At 44.1% G+C, this 22,152-nt stretch overlaps 1 long non-coding RNA gene across 1 annotated transcript; it reads right to left on the bottom strand.

Annotated features, from left to right (window-relative positions):
* Positions 1-3,291: 3,291 nt before the first annotated feature.
* LOC138685370 (uncharacterized) lies at positions 3,292-21,433 on the bottom strand. The gene is made up of 2 exons (XR_011324601.1): positions 19,877-21,433; positions 3,292-3,343 (listed from the first exon to the last, which is right to left on the bottom strand). It is a non-coding gene; the product is annotated as an uncharacterized lncRNA (long non-coding RNA).
* Positions 21,434-22,152: the final 719 nt, after the last annotated feature.

Genomic DNA, 22,152 nt, shown 5'->3' with positions numbered 1-22,152 from the left:
GCCAAAATGCTTTATATCGGCCTAATCCCGTCCACATTTGGGAGAGCACTTCAGCACACACTTAGCCCGAAGGGTGTGCTCAGGGCCATTAAAGTTAATGATGCTTAGGCAGATTTCAAAGTTAACTGTGTGTTAAGAGCCTCTCTGCAGCAATGGTTTCCAATGGTTTGCCTGGAAGAAACTCCATAAAATATAGCTGGATTGAACTGCATATTGTTTTCACTGTGGCAAATTTGTTTGCCATGAAAACATGAATGGGGAAGTGTAAACCTCTTTACTAAATACTGCTAGTAGAATGATTTATACACAGTATTAAAAAAATATTGTTGCAATAGAATAGGTTAGTATAAGCTCTCTGGGGAGAGACTACGCTTTCCTTGGGTTTTGCACAGTGCCTGGCATATTATAGATGCCAGAGTTAACAAATAGTTATTTACAATAATAAAATACTTCTACTGACAGAGTAGACACCAGTTCTTTGTATCAACCACATGTGTCAGACAGATAAATATCAGACAGATAAATATAAACCTGATCAGATTAACTCTTTGTGAGTCAGTAGTTTTTTTAAGATGGGACCGGCTCTACTTTGTAGCTTTTTCCACCCCTTACTCTGTCTTCCTTCAGTGTAAATACTCTTTTATCAGCCCAGAAGAGCTATCTGCCTGAGTCAAATCAACCAGCCTAAGTACAAGAGCATCAGCCACTCCTATTTCGCTATGGGAATAATGTAAAACAAACCCAAGCGTCAGCAGAGCACAAGCTGTGACAAGTAATGGCTCTATGGCTCACATCTGACTTTTTTGCACAGCGTAGTTCCTAGACCTTAATTCGTTAGAGCTGGGAACGTCTTGTCGCATGTTCACTGCTTTACTGCCCAGCCATGAGATGTGCCGAAAACTCTACCCTTTCAGAAAGAGGTGACATCTGAGAGGGAGAGAGGGCATGTGCTCTCAGACTAATACTGCCAAATTCAGGTGAAAAAGACAAATTTTACCGAGTTGCCAACTGCAGCAAAAGTGTTGCACCGGGTCTTGCAAGGCTGGAAGCGTCAAAACCTGACACACTGAAAATGCACCATTACGAGGTTTGGGGTGAAAACTTGAAGTGAAATCAAGCTGACTTGCTATGATGTGCAAACAAGTCCTGTTCCAACTCTTCAGTTTTCTGTTTCCAACTGTTTCCAACGTGACCACCGCCTGCACCAGCCCAGCCCTTGGGAAATGCCTGTGTGAGGCAGAGGCAGTAGCAGCACAGCACGTGGCAAGGACACCTTGAGCATGTTCTTGACTTGCTGCCCTGCTGTGTCACCTCGGGCAAGCTGTGCCATTGCCTCACACCTCTGCTAAAAGGATGATAACAAGACTGAAGCTATTGCAAGAGAGAGAAAAAATCCAGCGTTTAAAAAAAAAGACGTGTCCCATGCCTGCAGTCCCAGCTGGGCTCTCTTTGTACCCTTTCTGATTTTAGCACATCCAAAGCACATTGCATGTTTTCAAGCTACTCTTTCCACAGCCACAAGGGCTAGAAACTTGCTTTTAAAAAAATAAATAAACACGAAAGCTAGGATTCCAACCTAATCAAAGCACTCTGGAGGTTAAGACAATAAAAACAACAAGGGAAGTTATGAGAGCCGCCAATGCAGCCAGCGTCACAGTTGTGCCCCCGCCACCTCTAGCTGCCTGAAGAGACAAGCGCTGAGTTTGTCAGGCACTCGCCTTCTCAAGAGCCCAGAAACGCTCACATGTTTTGAGGAAAACAGGATTATTTTGATGAGACCTGCCAGAAACTAAAAGGTTCATACACGCAAGGAAGACTGACTCTTCTATTTACAATAAACTGGCCCAGCAGCTCCCAGCCCAGCTCCTAAGGGCTGTCCAGGGCAAACGCACAAAGAGGTTTTTTTGGAAGCCTCCATGTTCTCCAGCTGCCTCCAGGCAGCTGTCCTATATTTTCTCAACAGGACCCTCCCAGCCAAAGCAAATGTCCCTGGCCAGAAGCCAGGCACCCAGTGGTACCTTGGGGACCCGCCACTAATTGTGCACACACCCCCATGCCTTCCTCTCCACAGCTCCCAGCCCATCACTTTTCTCCTCAAAACGGCACACGTCTGCCTTGCCCATGCTGCCAGCATTGCAAGAGGGAGAGGTTGCAGGAGAGCAAGCCGTGCCTGCATGTAGCAGGGGTGTAAGCTGCAAGAAAGGGTCAGGGCTCCTCCACAAGTGGACTTGGCCCATCCTGTTTGCCTTCTGCCATCTACACCGGCTTTAAAAGCTATTTCACAAATAAATACATTAGTATGTGGAAAGTTGTCCTTAATAGAGTGTGTAAAGTGTTTTGGCACAGAAAAGGTGTGTGATAAAGTGCATTCCAAACCCCAGCTCTGAATTAAGTATTTAAGAATGTCTTCCAATGGGGAAAAGGGGTGAAGAAAAAAAGAAAGAAAGAAGCAAAAAGAAAAGAACCAAAGCAGCTGGCAAAAGCACAGATGAATCATGAAACTCTACGAAGAGCTGCCAAAGTTTCAAAAACACTCTTAGGTACAATTTACTAAACCAACCAAGTAAAAGGTGCTCGTAAATTACGGATGTACGCAGAGGTTGGTGGACTCCAGAATTAACTCTAAGCCTATTAAAACTTTAAACACTCAATGTGCTTGACTGTCAACAAAGGTTTTAAATAGTGTTGCATTTTGCAGAACACCAGGGATTCAAACTTTCCCAACTGAACACCTTTAGGCTGAGGGCTCTAGGGCTGCAGACCGCTATGCTTTAACGGGATGCAAACCTCAAAAACGTGGAACGTACCTACAAATAAATCATGTCAGGGGAAGGTCCAGCAGAGCGGCTGAAACCATGACATGTCACAGATTTAAGATCGAGATCCTTCTATGAACATTTAAGATGTTTTGGACACGGCATCTGCTGAGATGTTTAGTACATCACAAAGTACCTCAGTAGGGCACAGACTGGGGACCACCCCCCTCTTCTGCTCTGTGTATGGAAAAAGGTTTAAAATTCCAGGAAAAAAAGATTGAGTCTCCCCTGATGGTGTGCTTAGAAACCCAATCTTGTGCTGAAGCCATTTCTGCTCTAATGACAGCCCCAATTTCACCTGAAGTATCTCCCTTTAAGGATGGTCTCTGAAGAGGATGAAATTATCAGAGGGGGTTTTATGATGTAAAAATCATGCTCAGAGCATCAAAAAAATGGACTATCATCTATTCCACTAAGCAAAATTACAGCCCTAAAATCAAGGACCATTTCAGAAAGGAAGGAGGTGCACAACAAACCAGATCTGTAGTCCTCTGGGTGTCAGCGACTCTACCAAGGCTGGCTCTGTCCTAAAGACAAAAAAAGGAGAATTAATGCAGGACCAGTATTGCCTTTTTTTAACAAAGTCCACCCATGCTTTTGAGAAAGGGTGAAGCAGGAATCCTCCACCCTCGCCGATCTTAGCTTTCAAACTTTTTTTTTTTGCCATCTGAACTTATTAAAACCCTTTATACACTTATAAATTCTTCTGTGGTACCTGATATGTTTAAAGCCAAAATAATAAAAGAATGAGAGTGTTTCTGCCCAGACATCCTTAAATATTGAATGCAAATTTTCTGATAAAAATCCTGAAGAATCACAACATAGTCTAGTGTACTATAAATTAGGCTAAATCAAATAAATCAGACTATATCATCCCTAGTGGCTCCTGCACAGTCTTTAAATATATTACCCACTCCTCATCAGTCCATTCCACTCAATAACCAGCTCTGTCTTCAGTCCCCAGGCCTGCTTTATTTTGAACAATATATTAGCCTTTGCAGTATAAAGGAGAAAGAAACTTCAGGAAGAAGATAGGCCAGCCTACAAATGAATCTCCCATGGCAGCTCCCTCAGACATGTAGGATGGATGGCTATTCTGAGCAGTCTGCGTCCCAAACACATCCAGGACAGTAAATCCTTCCCCAGCTGGCTGGCTGGCAGCTGGGAGCAGGAGCAGTCCCTGCCTCCGCCTCCCCCAGTCCTCACCCTCCTCATCCCTCCCAAATACAAAGGCTTGCAGCCTCTCCAGCTCCTTTCAGAGGGCATATTTCATGGCAGACCTGGGAAGAGCAAAACCAGAAGCTCAGCTTCAAGGGAGAAGGATCTCCCTTGGTGGGTCTCCCAGCGTTTGGGTGGTCATGGCCATTCTTGCCCGGGAGGTGGCCCTGGCTGGGCAGACCCAGAGCCTGCATCTGCCATCCTCCCAAAAGACTCCCAGGGCCATGCTAGGGCATGTGCTGGAGAAGATGGGTCTGAGCATCAGCTCCCATAAGCTGCCCCTAGGAGGCTGGAAGATGGCAACCAAAGGTAACCGTCCAAAAACCTGCTCCTCCCTGAGGTGTCTTAAAAGCAGGGACACTAAACTGCCTGGCCCCTTCCCAGGGTACAGGCTAGTGTACAACGTGGCTGAGATACAGGGTCACAAGCTGAAGGCTCGTGGTGCCGAGCCAAGGCTTCACTTGGCCTTCCCCCGAGAAAAGAGCAAACGGCCCTGTGTCTAGCATCATAAAACATCTGGTAGGGCTATCAGGAGGAAGACTGCTGAGGATACAGTTTAACAGAGCTGCTGGGATTTTTTTTTTTATTGCATTTATTTTCACGAATCATAATAATAAAAAAAGGAAAAGTTGGAGTCCACTCAATTGAGTTAATGCTTTCGGAATTTTATTAATCAACGTCTCAGCATTCGTAAAAAAATGACACCTTTTAAAACCAGTGGAGAGGAACATTTCCAAATACTTCCAATCAAAAGAAATTATTTTAAAACTCACATTACATGTATTTTTAAACCAGCCCCTCAGGGAGATGGGTGTGAACTCTGAATTATCCCAATTAACTTTAGTGCCAGAGATCAAGGCCAGAAAATGCAAAGTCAGCTCTAAGCTTTCTGAGTAGGTTGCTGAGGGTGCTACAATGCCGGTAAAGCAGCGATTGTGCACAGCTGAGCTTTTTCATGCCCTGTGCCTGGGTCTGTTCTGAAGCACCACTAAGAAGAGATCCAGCACAGTAACACAGAGCATGGGGCATGGCAAATAATAAAACGGCACAGCCTGTGACAGCCCCGGTATTAACTAAATAAAATCTGCCTGGTGAGGAGAAAATGGAAACCAAATTATTTTAATGCCCATAAAAAGATGTTTACTGACCAAGCAAATGCATTCCTTTTGTCTGGGTACATGGTTAGCATTCACTTAAGGACAGTAGTTTCAGTGCTGAATTAAGACGCTGTATTTCATGCCCAGGGCAGGGCTGAATACCAGCATTTTCACCGTGAGCCTGTGAGTAAGAGAGGGGACAGCACATTAAAAGTGCAAGCACCTTGTAATTCCCTGTGGGTCTTGTCCTCTCTAACTCCAAATGCCAGATAATGCACCATGTCCTGTTATTTATGCTGGAGATGGAAAAATTAGCAGAAAACTCTAAATTTGAAGCAGCAAAACTGAAGCCCAGGGTCATGAAGGAATTTCTTCCAGGGAATACACACAGCCAGTGGGAGATCTGGGAAGAAACCAGAGTCTTTACCCTTGATAGCTGCATTTAAGAAGCTCTTTCCCCCCTCTTCTTCCAAAGCTTAACTTCTCCTTTCTTTTTTTTTCAGTCTCTCTTTCCCTGCTATCTGACTGCTTTGCTCTTTCCCTCAGAGGTTCAGTCTCATCCCGTGCTCCTTTCTCCTCCTGTAATATCTCCTGCTTGGTCCCGCTCCCCCAGCCAACAGAACCCATGAGAGTTCAACCTGTCCTTCTCCGGGAAGGAGCAGCATCTCTCTCTCCTGCTGCCTGGAAGGGCAGTGCAAACAGGAAGGTAATAATAATGAAATGGATGTGAGGGAAAAGATTTGGTGGACCTGCCCCAAGTTCTGAGGGTTGCACCATGCATGCGGCTCAACCAGGCAGGTGAAATAGTAGCTCTGATCTGTTGGGTAGGAGGGGAGCACATGTCTGATCATGATCAAGGGACTTTTGGTGGACACAACATAGTTACTCTCACTGGAACATGACCTCCTCAAAGAAACAAAATAGGATGCAGGCCATGTCTTGCAGCAGCTCTCAGCAAGGTCCTGCCTCCCAGTGCCACAGCTGTCCCTGCAGGAGAGGTAGTGCAGTGTGACTGCACTCTTCTGAGCCACTTCCAGCAGGTCCTACAGAAACCAGACAGCCATTCAGTGCACTGACCCGATTCATCTTGTGAAATCAAACGGTGAAAGAGAGGAGCTGACAGAGGGGAGTGGTTGTCATCATCCCCATGAGATACAGGAGCTTTTTTCTGACTATGAATGAAAGAATAACATTCAGAAACTATTGAGGCTCTTCATTCATACACATTCAAACAGATACTATTGAGCACTATTCATGCCACAAAGGTTTATTTAACCAGAAGACAGTGAGGGTACAGGAACCAACAAACACAGGGTTTGAAAGTTTTCAAGAGTGCTAAGTTAAATTCAGAATAATGCCCCATGAAGGCTAACTGTTGTGCTCTTCACAGAAGTCCATTGTGAGCAGAAGTGTTCATGTGAGCAAATGTTACTGTACTATGCAATGCTTGACCTTTAACGTCACACAAAGACCAGTCCAAGAGTCACTCAGCTACCTAGGGCAAGAGGCAAGGTTTTTCCACAAGCCCCCATTCTTCAAAACAAGTTTTAGTGCGACAGGAAAGACTTGGTGGGGTACTGTCTGCAACAGCAGCCAAATAGCCCATGATCCTTGGAGGGCCAGATTTCTGCTGACCATGTTGAGCCAGGTCTCAAACCCACTTTGCAAAGGGAACTTCCATTTGGAGGGAGTGGGAACCTACTTGCTTGGCAGCTGGTGCCGTTCAAGTAAGTGTCTGGGAGTAAAGAATTCAATAATTCAAAAAGTTGTTGGATCTTAACCAAATCCTGTTGACTCATCTCTCAAATTATTTAGCAGACTGCAATATTTACAGTACACTGTTTTAAGAAGATTATGCAAACTATATGTCTTTGTCAGATAAATTATTCACAGTGAGTCATATGACCCTGCCGTCATTCATAAATATAGCTCCCGACCCAGTTATTTCTTCTGTTGTCTAACGACTGCTTCAGTTACCTCAGGCTTTTGAGAAGCTCTAGGCTTCAGCAAAAATAATGCAGCCATTTCAGTTGACTTTGCTCTGCAGTGCCACAAATCTTTCGCCAGTGAGTCTCAGAGAGCTTTACAAGGAGGATTAGGATTGTTACCTTCATTTTATGGATAAGGCAGCAGAGCCATGGTAAAGGCAGTGTCCTATCCAAAGATGAACAGTGGTCAGTGATGGAGCCAGGAGCACAATCCTAGTCGAAGATGCTCAGTCCTGTACTGAAATCCATACTTTTCCATTTAAGATGTGGCTGACAGCTCGGCCCCTTTGGCAAACGGCTGTTTGTGTTTTCAGGTGTCTGAGCTGCTATTAAGCTGTCAGGTTGAGACTGGAGTCCCACAGGAGGATGCTTGGGGATTCCAGCATCTACTAAGACTGAAGTTCATGATGGTCTGGCCACCCCAGAGAGCCCCAGACACCATTTGAAGACATTCAGGTCAGAGAGGCACACAGAGCCTGAATCCAGGGGGAACTGTACATGGAGATACCTTTCCTGTGGCATATAACAGAAATCAAGCAGACAGCTGGCATTTGGAAAAAGAGGCCAGATCCATCACAAGCTTTCCTTGGAATGTTCAAGCTCTAGACTAGACTAGTGCCAGAAAGAGTAACATTAACATTACGAGGAAAACCACAAGAATCAGGGTGTTAATGGCTAAAATGCAGGTCTTACCAAATCGAGGCAGGAGAAGCAAGGAAGCAGAGAGAGAGCAGAAGCTGTCAGTGCATAGTCTCTGCAGAGGGGGAGAAATGCAGCCAAACCTTAAAAAACTTCATTTATGTACATTATTGAAAGAATGTAACATGGAAAAATGGAATTTTCCCCTCCGAGGGGAGAAGTCTTTGGGGACGTGGTTGATGCCAAATGTTTTTACTGTGCCTGATACAAGGTTTTGGCAGGTACTGCTACACAAATGGAGCACACATTTGTGCTCATTTAACAAAGGAGGAGACACCTCTTCTCCATGAGGATTGGAAGTCCAATGGCTTTCATGATTTGAATGAATGCATTATGGTTTTGATGGTGTAAAGTGTGCAAAGGTTTACATAAACCAAGTTTTGATCAGAAAGGAAAAAGCAGGGGTAGAGGCTCTGCACAGGACTGAAAAAAACCAGAGTGCTGGCCTTAAACTGAAAAATTAAAAATACGCTTTGTGTGTAATAGAAATAACATTCCTAGGAGAAAAATGAACACAGCAACATGGCCAGAGAGGTACCAGGACTAAGACCATCACACTCTACGTATGCCAGCAGAGACGGGTACAAAAAGGACAAGCATCCCTCAAAATACTGAATGAGAAAAGGAAATTTATGCTTAATCCCACTACTTGACCTGAGAACCTGAAAGTGTGTCTGTGCAGGTAGGACCATAAGATGCTGGTTGCATTAAAAGGTCTGAGGTAGTTAATCAGAGGACTGTATTGAAGAAGTTCAGCCCTGAGTTGCTAAGACAGTAAGTAAAAAACTGAGAAGCCCTTGGACTCTTCCATGAAGGGTATCAGTGAGGTCCTCCTGAGAGCGTGAGTTTATATCTCACGGATGCTGATAAAAATGTCAGCGTGTTGTAACAGAGAACAAGGTTTTTGACTATGGTATTTGGGTGTCAAAGGTTTCATGTCTTCATCTACTGGGGGCTCGTAAATAGCTGGAAAGGACATTACGCCACCTGCTGCCACTGCTGAAAGGAGCATGACAAACTTGCCCTGGGAAGAGCAGAGGGGTTTTTTGTTATTAAGAGAGAGTATTTGTATATCAAATAAAAACCTAGAAGAGAGATCATAGTCAGAAACACAGCCTCTAGAGCAACAGTCGGAAATGCAACAGTGCAAAGACCAGAGGTTGGTGATGCTGCAGTGACCTCCAGTGAAGGGAACAGCTACCTCCTCCTGCACAGGTTACAGTGCAGGCCAAGGTATGTGTGAGAGAGATCCTCCTGTTACAAGGGAAATCTCCCTCTCGTCCCCAGGGAGGCAGGGAGGGGAGATCAGCCAGGCATCTTGGGGATGCTCTTTTGTTACAGATTTTCACAGGGATGTGGGACTTGCCCCACTTTTACACCTCAAGCCCCAGCCCTGGGAACTGACCTACTCCAAGTTCTGCACCTGCAGAGTCCACCTTCTGGCACAGAGTATGCGGGGGATGAGTGCCTCCTCATACAGCTCAACAGCAACAGCCCTCATCCCTGGAGAGAGGATTAGCAGGAGACAGCACCGCTAAACAAGGGGCTGCTCTGCGCTCTACCTGTACTAAACATGGAACTTTTCACATAAGAGTACCTGATCACAGGCTGCACCAGTGATCTGGAGTTTTAAACAGATTGCAGTGAAATCCCAGACACACAGCTGCAGGTTCCCTTTATACCAGCGTAATGGCAAGTGAGTGAAGCTACCAGTGTAATAAAGCACCTGTCAGCAAAGGAGGGACAGAGGTAACCAGATCTATATTTAGTACTTTTAAATTATAAAATAACAAGAGGGATATATGGGCTGTCGGCTGCAGACATTTTTTCAAAAAGAAATGAGAAATCGAGATTGCCTATGCTATTAGAAAGTGAGCTCAGAGGAATCAGAGACTTGCTGGTGCATGAAGAAATATTTAAGAAGCCAAACATAAAACACAGTAGGTCATCGTGAAAGCTGCTGCCGTGTGCTGGAAGTGATGCCGTAGGTGCCTGTCCATACAGGAAATCAGAGGTGGTTCTGCAGGTGCGTGAAATAACCATCCCAAGCACCTTATCCAGACCTTAGGCAGGAGGAAGATGAGGACTGGGTCTATGGCATTTTTGATCAGAAAGGATACCTGCAGCAGCCTGAGCTCCCCACAGCACTAAATGGTTTTGCTTCTGCTGGTGTTCATGGGGCCACACTCTGAAGACAGGAGTAGCCAGAACCTCAGATGTAAATTGTATGATCATGGTTACTTTGATTGACGAGAAAATGATAAGCTTTTCATATCCTTTCTAATCTCAATACTGTTTGCTAAATGCCATTAGTACATTGAAGCTTAGCTGGAAAAAGACAAGGTAGGGAACTGTGCATTTACATGTCTCTGGCATGACCTGGTTGAACTGACCACTGTCTTACACAATAGTGAGCATTTAAAAGCCAGGCACTAAAAGAAATCAGCTCTCTCAAACTTCATGGCCTCAAGGGCTTTTTGACCAAACACAGAATGCCAACTGAATTATAGGAAACGTTTGTTATTGCACAGTCCGTGCACATACTTCTGGGGTCTACTTGCTTCTCTCTGTTGTCCCTAAAGGGAAGGCTGCAATACATTCAAAAGAGAGATGCCCTTTGAGAAAAGATGACGCCCAGAGACAGCACAGCTGTTTCTTCATGCAGATATCCCACCAAATATGCAGATCCCTAAACATTAAAGGAACATTAAATATCTCCAGATCTGGCCTGATCTGGTCAGAGGAAGTCTCCAGCTCCTTTATGGCAGGCAATCGCTGGAAGTCTATTTTGTTACTTGCTGCTACAAAAAATACTCCCACTAAATTAAGTCTTGTTTGACAGGACAGTTGATGTTTCCATCACTGAAACATCAGTTGAGGTTTTGACATAGTTGAGGTTTCTATCACTGAAAGATGTGTCTCTGAATTTGCAGTTTCCTACAGACATTTGTAGAGCCAAAAGGCTCCCTGTCTCTATCACACAAGAGTGGGATGTATGAAAGTCTGTTTCCCACAGATGCCACCACTTTTGCAACACACACACACACACACGCGCGCACACACACACAAAGGAAGCAGCTCCTTCAGCTGCAACTGTCTGTTTTCCTTTACACAAACAGCAAAGTATGAGAGAAAAAGGAGTCCTGGAGGGTTATGCTGCTTTCACATGGGTGATCTGAAACCATAGATGAGCTTTCTTTGTCAAAATAGTAAAAATGTTTATTTCCTGTTGGGAGTTGCTTTGAGGGAAATTTGTAGCATGGGAGCAACTGTGCCCGAAGCCATAGCAGACGGGTGCTGTGCTGAGAAAGGGGTCGTGTGTTCCCATCCCTGTGGAGTCATGAGTGGGCACAGATGTTGAGGCTTCCCTTTCCCTTCCTCTCCATATCCCTTCTTCCCCAGTCAGTCCCTCCTTGAGAATGCAAGAAGATAATTTGCAGAAAGAAAGATGCATTTTCCCCCCTTTGTTTGGATATAATAGCGCATTTCTCTTTCATCGTTTGAAATATGGATTTGTTCCACGGAGTCCATGTAGATTCAGAACCAGAAAATACCACGCCGTGATGACGGCTGATGGTCTATGTCTTGTGTGTGCCCGTCTCTGCTGGACTCTAACCTACACTGATACTTCATGTGCGGGCAAAGGCAGCAAGACCGCTTTCCTCAAGTGGATAGCAGCTTTATTCCGGTAAGACATGCCATTTAAAGCAATGTTAAAGACAACTTTCTGGTAGCTAGTTTGTGTGTGTATAAAAAATACAACAAACCAAATAAAATTCTTGGTGTCCAGCACAAAGTTACTGGATCTCAGACTTGCTGGCATTTGCTTTTGGACTGAAGAGGGAAATATCTCTGTCAAGTTTCCATTGATCTATAAAGCAGAAACATCTGCTGGAAGTGTTGTCCCAGGCCGTCTCCGACTGCAGTCAGCAGGAGGCGAGCCTGCGGTTAATAAGCCTTCTCTCTCCCTTCCACAGTAGATGTCATTGCAATGAGTATGAAGCACAATAAGAAAGTTTACAGGATACAGGCTAACTCAGCCAGAAAATACAAAACACAAACATGGAAAAAAAGCATCACTGAGAAGACTGTCAACAGCTTTCAGATTAGTGATGTACTCCTGCCAAAGTGAAAACAGAATCACTGGACCAGCTACCCCGAACCAGCCGTGGGACTTGCCTCCATTAAAAATGCCATAAGGACCATTTTAAAGCTGTCTTCTGCAATCCTATATAAAAGTGCTTGCAAGGCTGGGATTTAATCGGTAAAAGGCTGTCCTCTTTGGCAGGATTTTCAGAGAGTTTAATTCAATTTGCAGTGTAGTTTATGCCATATACCCACACTGAGATTTTTAATTTCCTCAGTGATGCTAATCGGTACATGCTTCCAATGCGGCCAACAGCATCCCACAGGTACCAGAGGAGTGGAAACTCCCCAGCACAGAGATGAGCCTGGGATTCACCACTGGTGGCAATATTACAGAAGTCGGGCAAAGTTTGCTCTCCCTTGGGCAAAGTATCTGTTCCCCCAGGTTGTTTTTCACAACAAGATTACTGGTTGTTTCCACCTACAGGAAGCTTTGGAGGGAAGCCTCCAGCAGTTTGGCTAGATACCTCCCCGGTGAGGCCGACGCTGCTCCCCCACTGCAGCCATCAGCCCCATGACACGGAGCTCTGTTGGGTCCTCCACCACACCGCCATGCTGCCTGCTGCAGCCTCCTGCACCCTGCGCCGCTGAGCGCCTAGGGCTTCACTTCCCCTGCCTTTGGGAAAGCAGAGGGGGCAAAGAGAGGGTCAGTTATCCGCACCTGCAGCAGTCAACGAGCCCTAGACTGGCTTGTGAAAAAGGCTCTTTTCTGCACTGGAGGGACCTGCTAGTACAGCCCTCTGGCCAGCACATCCTCCTGTCTGCAAAGGCTGAGGTGGGTGCTCAGTGCTCGGGGAGGGCTCAGTTTGGACAAGCAACCCGAGGCAAGCACCCCAGCAAGGTCCACCTGTGGCATGGCTGGTGCTGCTGCCCCCAAGGGCTGCCGGGACCTCCTGAGGCTCTGCCACCCCCAGTGCCCCGACGCCTCGAGATCCTTAACAGCCTCTGGGTACGTGTCCTGCAAATGTCGCCGCTACAGGCACAGCCAGTGCTTCTGTGAGGCTTAGCATCATTTCCCTTCTCCCAGGGAACCAAAAGTTAGCTGGTACAGAGAACAGCCTTTTTAATAGCAGGAACAAGACTCTTCTTATTATGCCGTGCTGGTTATAGCATGTCACTCTGTCATCACCCTATCATTGCTCTGCTGCGCACTCCACTTTAACTTTAATGGTGTTACACTTACCAAGGTTATAATTACACATTATAGTGCGGCTTTCCTACGCTGAAAAAGGACTAAACGTACAATTACACAGCTCATAAATAGAAGGACGCCTTAGTACTGCATAAGCGCACATGCCCACATAAAACCTTTAATTTTGGTTGCAAATAGATTATAGAGATTTTACAAGGATGTTATTCTGACTGTGGTAATTGTTAGCACCACCTCTTGGTGAAAACCTCCAACTGCACGGGACTTTTCCCGGCAATGCCTCTCTTTCTTTAGTAGGAGTGAGGACTACAGTTCCTGCAAAACCAGCCATTAACTAGAAAAGCGTCATGAAAAAAGGATTTGCTGGTTGTTACTGTTATTATTCTTGTTCCAAATATTTAAAGATAAATATCTGAACCTATGCGTACCTCTTTAAATTATTTTAGGATTTAGAAACACTTACTGACCCCTAATAGTCGAAGACATAGTCAAGTGAAAAAGCATGTGCGCCAAATTCAGTGACCTCTCAAAACTTTAGCATTAGAGCTAAAGAGAAAAACATATGGCAAACACAAATGCCTAGACACCTATTGATACTAAGATTAACCATCACTGTGACAAAATGAGACCTAAGTGCTTTCTTTCAAAAACACCCCTCATTCGAGTCATAAATACCAATCAAAGGGGATCAGAGGGCAAATCTCATCTCCAGTCCCCAGAGGGTTTCTGAGCGCAACACGCTGCATGTTGTCAATGTGAAAAGTCATGATGAAACTAGACTCTACCAAGAGGATCTCCCACATATTCAAAGATTTTTAGCACTCAGTAGTTTGGTTAAAATAAAAGCATATTGAACTGTAATGATCTTTCTTAGCTACTCCTTTGTCTAACAGCATTCAGTTGGGGCCATCCACATCTGAGGTTTCATGACCACACAAAACTTTTTTCCTCAAACTGCCATGCCAAGAAAACCATGTACATCCCACCATATGTGTTCAATAGTGTCCTCGCTGTTGTCAAGCCATTAGCAGCACTGACTGGGAAGGCCTGGGTGACCAGCTCCAGCGGGCCTATGCTGTGGTCATGAAGGATGAGCTGGTGCGAAGGGAAGGGGCAGAGCCTGCAGGCATGGAGGCAGAGGGGCTCAGAGGTACTCAGATCCCCCGTCCTGGAGGACAGCACCAAGATTTCCAGTGAAGGGAAGCCATTGCCCTTAGGTCTTTCCATGAAAAGCTCCAGGGCAGGCCAGGCAGAGGTATCTGGGCAACAATCTGAAATGACAACTCCAGTCATCCTATGGCTGCGTGTCTAGCATCCACATGTTTTATAGGACTCGGGTAGATGGCTAAATTTCATTGTTTATCAAGTGACCACATTGGCAAAACATTGAGCTATCTGTCCACATGTGTGGATTCAATCAGTAGCATAAGAAGAGCGATATGACATCTTCAGTCTCATTTATGGAGGAAAGACCAAAGAGAGGAGAAAGGACAAGGGGCTGGAAGGAAAGAGGGAGAAAGGGAGGAAAAAAGAAAGAGAGAAAAAAAGAGACATAGAAAGAAAGAAAGAAAGAAAGATAGAAAGATTATGCTATTCATTCCTTTCTGTGCATTTAATTTTCAATTTTAATTGTGCAGAACAGGCAAATAGAAATGAATGATTGAAGTTTTTGGAAATGTATAAAACATGAAAAGTATGCACTTCTCTTAACATAGCTTTTAAATTACTTCGAGCGCACTGTTCTTATTGCTTATTGTGGTGTACAGAGTCCTGTGATCTACAAGGGGCATAAGTTTCAGGAATGGAAAGGGCCACTACAATCTTTTCCTTCCTTCTTTTTCTCACATTAAAAAAAAAAAAAAAAAGAAAGAGGAAAAGATCTCAGTGTCTCTTAGCTAAGATCTCCTAGCTTTCCCTATGTTTTCTAGTATCATGTTCCTGTGTATTACTCCAGGAGGGAAATTCCCATATCTTACATTTTCTACTTGGCTATAGTATTTCATCTTTCTCCCTCTTGGTTCCAGCAATAAAAGCATCTGTTTGTAGGCTCACATAGGCAGAATTAACAAGAAAATACACATATATACAGGGCCATTTTAATCCTGATCGTGGATAGAAACATACACATGCATAGATATGGTCAACTTCTACCTCCCTTATTCATTGAGAAGTCCAACTGGAAGTACTTAACAGAGGGATATGAAGAAAGTGTGCAGGATGTGGGTCTGGAACTTGGAGGTAGAAGAAAATTTCAGTTCTGAGGGTCAAACAAGTTTGTGATGCCTTTTGTATAATAGCAGCAGCTTAAGTCAACATTTTCAGGAATGATTTTCAGTTCTAAGTGCTTTAAAATGAGACTGAGGCCTGACCTTTTTAAAGGGGCATGATGATTTCTTAAAAACAGACTCCCTGCTCTGGTCAAGTAAAATGCAGGGCAATCAATATTAACTCTCATTTTTTAAAACCCCATATTTTTGCTATCACAGCTCTTGGCTTTTGGCAATGCTATTGGCTGTGAAGTCTCAGCTGGAAGTGTGCACACTCATGACTTACCCACTTTCCTGCATGGGGTAAATTGACAGGAGGAAATGGAAGAATTTTACAGGGGTTTTTTTTGCAACATGAATTAATTCTTTGCCAGGGAAAACAATGGGCAAATGCACATGCATTTGAGGGCCTCATGCCCTGGCTAGCTATTAGCTGACAGCAATGAAAACTCCTTGCGAACCCTCACACCTCCATTTTGTGCCTCAGTGGGACAGATTTCTAGTGGAAGAAGGACATGTCCAGGGGGATACAGGAGAGGTTCAGTCAACAGAGGCCTTGAGACCACACTGGTGGTGTCCACTCCAGCAGGAATGGAGGGAAGTAGGTTGGGCAATAAAAGCTGAGTAAGGTCCTCTCAGACTTTTAGAGATCGGAGCAGGACAATAAATAGGTAGAAAGCAGTCTCCTGAGTCTGAAGGCAGAGAAAGAAGAAGAAAGTCCCTGAGGGGAGGCACAGGACAGCATTCAGAAATGAGAATTGGGAAAGAACTGGTTAAAACCAAATAACGTGTGACTGGGTCACTTGCACTCATGGATGAACATACATACCAGTAAGACCTGTAGTAATTTGCAATGTTACAGGACACTTGGGGCACTGTGTCTGTTGCCAATGGCTCAGAAATTAACTGTTCAGTAAGATAGATCAATGGCATTGCTACATCGGCCAAAACAACACAAAAGCACTGGAGGAAAGAGGCCCACTAAGCTCATCTCCCCACTACACAATGCAATACAAGTCCTTACAGTGTCTAGGGAGTCACAACATGTTCAGTTCAGTGCTTCCCAAGCAAAGAGCTTGAGCAGACCGTCCAAGCCCTGTCAGAAGAAATAGCCAAACCCGCTGAATGGTGTTTACCAGCGGTTATAAGGCCTTAACAAAAACAGACGAGTCAGCATATCCTTTGACCTAAATCAATGAAACAAAGTGCTTGAGAGAAGCACTGTCCTATCCGCAGTGGACGACATCTTTCCAAGATGAATGCCCAAGTTTTTTCCCCTTTTAGATGCCGCAAATGGTTTTTGGCAGATGCTTCTACACCCAGATGGCGCCAAGTTAACTACTTTTATTATGCCTTTTGGATGGTAATCTTCCCGCAGACTTCCTTTTGGCATCACTACTGCACCCAATATATTCCAAAGGAAATGACAAGGCTACTGCAGCACCTGGAAAGGGATAGTTGCTTGTACAGACAAAGTCCTGGGATATTGCCATTAAGAAGAGAAACATGATAAAAGCCGGCCTAGATTTCCAGAGACACTTGGTATTTGGGTCTAAAATGCAATAAACATTGGGCTAGCTGAACTATTGAGACAACGTGCATGAAAACTAGGCATAAGGGCAGACTGAGAAAAGGTAAATTGGCCCAAGAAAGTAATAAATAAATGCAAACTCCTGAATCTATGTCAAAGTGAAATGAATGCTGGGTTATGAATGGCAATAATATACCCTTGGAATGAACTCCTGGAAAATGAAAGCACCTGATATTTGAACATAATATGAGAATATGTTTTCAACTGAGTGGAAGCCCTACCTGAAGCACACTACTGCTCCCTTCCCATAACTACTCGCAGCCTCCTGCTATAACTGCGTTGCAGATTACTGAATTATTGCAACCTGGTCAAACTGGCGGGGCTGCTACATACTGCTCCGGACATTCGCTGATGATATAAATCACACTCTGCAGACTGAGGAGTGTCTCATTGTAAAAGAAGCATGTGAAAAATGTATTAAAAAGCTCTTCCAGAGAGTCATTTCAACTTTTGACTGACCACAAACCACTTGTACCCTGATAAGTAGGAAAGACTTGGATCGTGTGCCAGTGACTTGTCAAGCCCTGCTTAGGGCTTAATTAGGTACAATCCACAGACATAATACAGTATTGTGCCTGGCACAGCCTTGGTAGTTGGTGGTACCCTGTCTAGATACCTTGCGAATGTGACAGATGTAAGATTATTGCAAATGGCTGAGGAAATTAAAGCTTTATGAGAGAGGTCTGCAAGCCTTAAAACCAATGTCTGATTCATAATTATAACACATCTGACTGGCTACTACCAAAAATGTGGAGCTGCAATATTAGAGTGTGGGAAAAGTGACTGCCTTAAGTACATTAGAAACATACCAATAATAACTGGACTCTCATTCCAGAAAGAAGCAGCGTTTTGGAGCCAACATGGTTATCCCAGCAAAAATATCCCCATGGTACTTCATTAGTGAGAGTTATGAATAAGCCAATATGTCCGTTTAGTGGTCTGCTACTGGTAGAAGACATCCTGCCGCCGCAGTGTCCTGCTGACGGCTGAGATACCTGCCTCTCTCCTGTAGGTTAGGCATACCAGGTCCTCACGAGCAACCTGCTGTCCCAGTCCTTGCCCACTGGGACTCTGCTGTGTTATGGCAGTAGTACTGGAGCATGCAGTGGAGCAACACAATTACATCCCATTTGTTTGGGGTTCTCTTGGTTAGGTTATTATCCTTAACACAATGACTTCTAAACTGGAATGCCCTTACTCAAATGTTTTAAGGCTTAAGCTTTCCAGCAAAGCATTGTACATCTCTATCTGACATTTTCTCTCCCCCTTCCCTCTCCTGGAATTCTTGCTTTCAGCAACCACATCCCTGGTTTTTGATTCCTGGAAAAAATTCTCCTTTCTCATGGTGTCTTGCTCGATCATTAATGTTGACATGCCAAAAGCTTCCCACCGAGATCTTGTTGGCTTTTTTGGCATCCCACTTCTCCACATCTGGTATTTTATATAGCTATCCATAATATTATAATTCTTGTGCCAGTAGCTTGTCCTCTTCATATGCAGACCATATCTCTCACAGATTTCTCCCCAAATGGGTGCCTTCTCTGCTACATTAGCTCCTCCAGCCCCAAACAACCCAGCTGTCTGAAAGCTCTACGGTTTTCAGAAAACATAAATCACCAAGTCCCAAAATATCTGACAATCTTATACATAACAAAATTCATGAACAGAAAGTAATGCACTCATAACTTGTGATTGAAGGCCAATGAAAAATGACACAAGAAACCTTCCTTTCCCCCATGCTGTTGCAGCTTAAGTAGCATCCAGAAACTTCCTAATGACTGATGCCCACAGAAACAGGAATTGATGCTATTTGTCAATGAATTATCAGAATTACTTTATATTTATGTTAAAGTGAGCTTCCATTTGTAGACCTTAGAGTGATACTGCACACCAGTCCCTTACAAATCAGGAGAAAAACCCAACAATCTCTGTATCTCAGGTTATATGCCATCCTTTGTCCACATCATAAAAATTTGCCTTGAAAGGCTGATGAAAACTACAAGACAGGGATAAAAGAGGGATCCCAGAACAGAGGAACACCATCAAGGGGCCATAGCGATCTTCTTCCATATTCATCAATAATACAAAATATCTTAATCTGTAGAAGGCAATTGGATATGATCATAACCACCTGCTCTTATTCAAAATAAGATAAAAATTAACTTTTATAGGCAACTTAACGTTCACACTCATTCTACCAAAATTTTGCTCATAGATAGTCTCATTTCATTCTCTGTCTTTCATGCTGGTATTTTCTGATCCTGTAATTTCTGTCCAGCCTGTTAGCGCTAGATTGAACCAAGCTACCAGTAACAGCTACTCAAAACGAGTAAACTAATACTTTTTACTCTTTTTACTCTTATCCCACCCTCTCTATGATGGTTATTATATGCTATCTCCTATATTATCTCACACTGCATGTTGTCCTACCAGAAAAATTTATTCACAGGTCTACAGCTGTCAGAGTGATAAGTCTATGATTTGTGAGACCTTACAGTGAAAGTGATTTTTTTTTTTCCCATTGTCAGTGTTAAAAGCAAAATCAGGTAAGTTTTCTGGCCAAACGTCACAATCAAACCCCACCCCCCCCACCCCAAACAAAAAAAACCCACAGAGCCCCAACCCTCAAAGCAAGCAGCTAATGAGTCTTACAACAGAATTATCATTAAAAAGTCACAAACAGAAAGAAAAACTTCACCAAATGTTTTAAAAATTCAGCAGAGACTGCTCCCAGCCTTTGTCAGGAATTGCTCAACACTAGAGCAGGTCAAGCTCTGGAAAGCAGAAGAAGTCTTTTATCTCCAGGCATGTGCACAGCTACCTGCATTTTAAGATGCCTAAAGAGTGAAATGTCCAACTTATACCTGGGCTTTTCTGGGAGTCAGGAAGTAGGTCTTTTCTTACCTGTCTCTTGGAAGAAGGAAGAGGATTCTTCTTGCGGAAGAAGATTCTTCTTGCGGGAGGCAGTTAAGCACAGGAACAGACTGTCCAGAGAGATTGCAGCATCCCTGCTCCCTGAGAGATGCAAAGCTTCACCAAACAAGGCCATGGGTAACCTCATCTAATTGTCAAGTCAGCTCTGCTTTCAGCATGGGGTTGGAGCAGATGACCTCCAAACAGCCTTTCCAATCTATATTTTTCCATAGTTTGATGATTCTAATCACTCACTAAATAAAAATTTAAATATTCTGCCAATGAAATGGTTCTGACATGTTTCTTCTGTGATAAACTGCACCTCTGCTTTCACCACATTGAGATAGCAACATGACAGCTACTGATGGTTCTGCTTTGCTTACAGGAGAACATTTATACTTATGCAAAAATGCTGTTCCCATCATTTTAGCATCTGTGTGCTATTTGGACAGGTTTTATTGGTGGAGCTGTGATAAATGCCAGTGCTTGCTTCACCAAAACCTTAAATTAAGTCTTAAGTTGTAAGGATATGCTTATCCCTGCATTCTCCTGCATATTGCTTCCTTGTTTCATAGGTGGAGAACTAAGGGACAAAGGAAGCCTGTGGAGAGGTCAGCAGCTGAACCTTTCCTCCTGAATCTCAGTCCATTGATTTCAAAACTCTATGGGCATATATAGTCTATGGGCAACTTCTTCCAGTACATAAGAGTTTCTTCTCGTCGATACAACAGCTGATCTAAAGTATTCAGTGGCAAACATTTACTGTCATCCAAACTGCTTCTGGTGCACAGCTTAGTTATTGGTTTTTATAGCACATTTTGAAATCGGACACAACTGTATGCATTTACTTTGGTTGCTGCTTTATAAAGACACCTCTGTGAAGGAAGAATGTCGCTTTCATTACAGGCCACTGGAAGACCCAATTATCTCCAAGATTTCATATCTGCTGGGGGCAAGGATGAGACTGAAAACACAGACAGCATCAGGTGTACACTGACCCTGGGGACTGTGCCAAAGCATCCAAACTGTGCACCCGCTCTGCTTCCAGAGGTTCAGCGCCAGCACACCCCCAGGGAAGAGCTAGGCTGCTGTGCCAAGAGTCTTACACCTTTCCTGCCTCTCCCCATAGGGTCTCTGGTCCCCATGGCACACATCTTGCATCCCGTAGACCCCAGTGACCTCTGCTTATCTGCAGAATTTGTAGAAATTTCTGGGTTTTGTAGCCAGCCATTATTTTTGTTTGATTCTTGCAGCAGTTGCTAATAACCTCAGCATTACCTTTCCCAGCTGTCGCACAAGCTATATGCTCTAAAATGTTATCCGTTTCAATAAGAAGGACATCCCAAGGACACAGATGTTGAGCAAGTATCTAACTGCTTAGCTTTCTACTGGACTACAGAGGTTGTTTTTTGCTAAACTGCCAAAAGCGGAACAACAAAACTGCTTGCCAGATCCTGCTCACTTTCTGTGCAAGTCCCTCTTCATCTGTCAGAGACTGCTCAGCTCCAGTCAGGACAGGGTAGAAGAAACTGGCCCTTCTCTTCAAACATGATTACCCTATGGGGGTATGTATGTATGTCCCACCCTGAATGTGTCACACCCTCTGTCACACCACTGACCATTGATATACTCATTCAGGTGAAATGCCAGTGCTCAAAACCAGTAAAGTCCCTAACTACCCTTGCGGCAGTGGAAGCAAAGTTTCCAAATACTTGCAGGGCAAAGATGGGTGTTTCCAAGGGCATGTATGGCAGTCATGTTCCCGACTGGCTGTTGTGCTTGAAAAAAATCTGTCTTGCATGTGTGAGCAGCTGGGGCAGGGCATGATCTCCCTCCAGGGACATCCTCTCTTTGTATTGTTTTCCCTTTTTAAGAGTACAAGTGTTGGGCAGCCGCCTGCAACTGTTGCTGTGTAGGATGAAATGAAATATAGTGTTATTAATAAAAGAAAAAAATAAGTGGCACAATAGCAAGCTTTAGTTAGGTTTCTGAAAAAGGAAGAGCAAAGAAGCAGTTCTCCTCACATCTCTAAGGCGTTCTGGGGTGAATATTTAGCTCATATAGCTCTAAGGAGCTTGGCAACATATACCTAATTTCCAGTGGGACAGGCAGAAGGGCCAGTGAGAAGGGATGCTGACAGGCTAGGAATGGAGTAGCAATGTGGTATTTTAACAAAGATGAAGAGTGTTGCTCTACATCTGAGAGCAGCTTTGTTAATGCAGTTGCGTTTCTCAGGCCACATAGCTGAACCATCAGTGGGTTTGGCT

This window comes from Haliaeetus albicilla, chromosome 1, assembly GCF_947461875.1.
Source record: "Haliaeetus albicilla chromosome 1, bHalAlb1.1, whole genome shotgun sequence".
In the NCBI taxonomy this organism is placed as follows: Eukaryota; Metazoa; Chordata; class Aves; order Accipitriformes; family Accipitridae; genus Haliaeetus; species Haliaeetus albicilla.
This window is presented reverse-complemented; position numbering and strand designations above follow the sequence as displayed.